The following is a 983-nucleotide window of genomic DNA, read 5'->3' as shown; positions in this document are numbered from 1 at the left end:
CAGCCCCCACAAAGGGGGCTCCCACTTAGACACCCCCTGGCACTAAAGGGGGAGCCCATATTCTGTTACCCCTTAAAGTCCCTAAAGCCTCCTGCAGGAACGTGCACTAACACAACCCCAACCCCAACCCAACAGTTAACAATTAATTTGAAATGCCAATCAAATCTATTTCAGTGTGACCAGTCCCAACACATCTTCTGCTTGCCAAAACCAGTATTTAGATGCTCAGAGAAAACTTGCGCATACAACTCCAGGAGCTTCACACCCAGCCTACACTTCCACCCACCCATGTGGAGCACCTCCACTCAAGGGGCACTGGGACCCACACTCTCTCCCTCTCCCCCCAGGCAACATGTCTCCCACCCAGAAGGAGCCAACCCCCTTCATCATCGAGTGGATCCCCAACATCCTGCCCCAGGCCCGCATCGGGGAGCTCCGCATCAAGTTCCAGTACGGGCACCACGGCGGACCCCGGCCCAGCGCCCGGCACCGGCCCCCCAGCACCATGGAGCCGGGGCTGGAGCTCACCCCACTCACCACCATCCCCTTCTCCTGAGCCCCCCGACAGCGGCACAGGGACAGGACATGGGAGCACCCACAGAATAAAGCTCCCGCTCACCCAGCGCCCTGAGCCTCCTGCACCCACCATGGGGGAGGAAAGAGGGGGAGGGCTTCACCCAAGGGGGTTTGGGGGCTGAAGGGGACCCCAAGGGTCACAACCTGGGGTCTACACACACTGCAGAGCCCAGCAGCAGGAGCTACAGCAGATTGTGGGAGAAAAGGGGTATTGCCCCCCAGGACCCAGGCAGGGCCACCAGCAGCCCTGTGAGGGTATAGGGCCCATGATAACACCACCATCACCTCCAAAACAGAGAGGGGAGCCCCTCCTGCCCCATCTCATCCCTTGCTCCATCCATCCCTCACTCCATCCATCCCATCCATCCTTTAGTAGAACACAGGACTCCCATCTCCAACATGGTGTG

This window comes from Nestor notabilis, unplaced genomic scaffold (assembly GCF_000696875.1).
Source record: "Nestor notabilis isolate BGI_N333 unplaced genomic scaffold, ASM69687v1 scaffold20958, whole genome shotgun sequence".
NCBI classification, from domain to species: domain Eukaryota; kingdom Metazoa; phylum Chordata; class Aves; order Psittaciformes; family Psittacidae; genus Nestor; species Nestor notabilis.
This window is presented reverse-complemented; position numbering follows the sequence as displayed.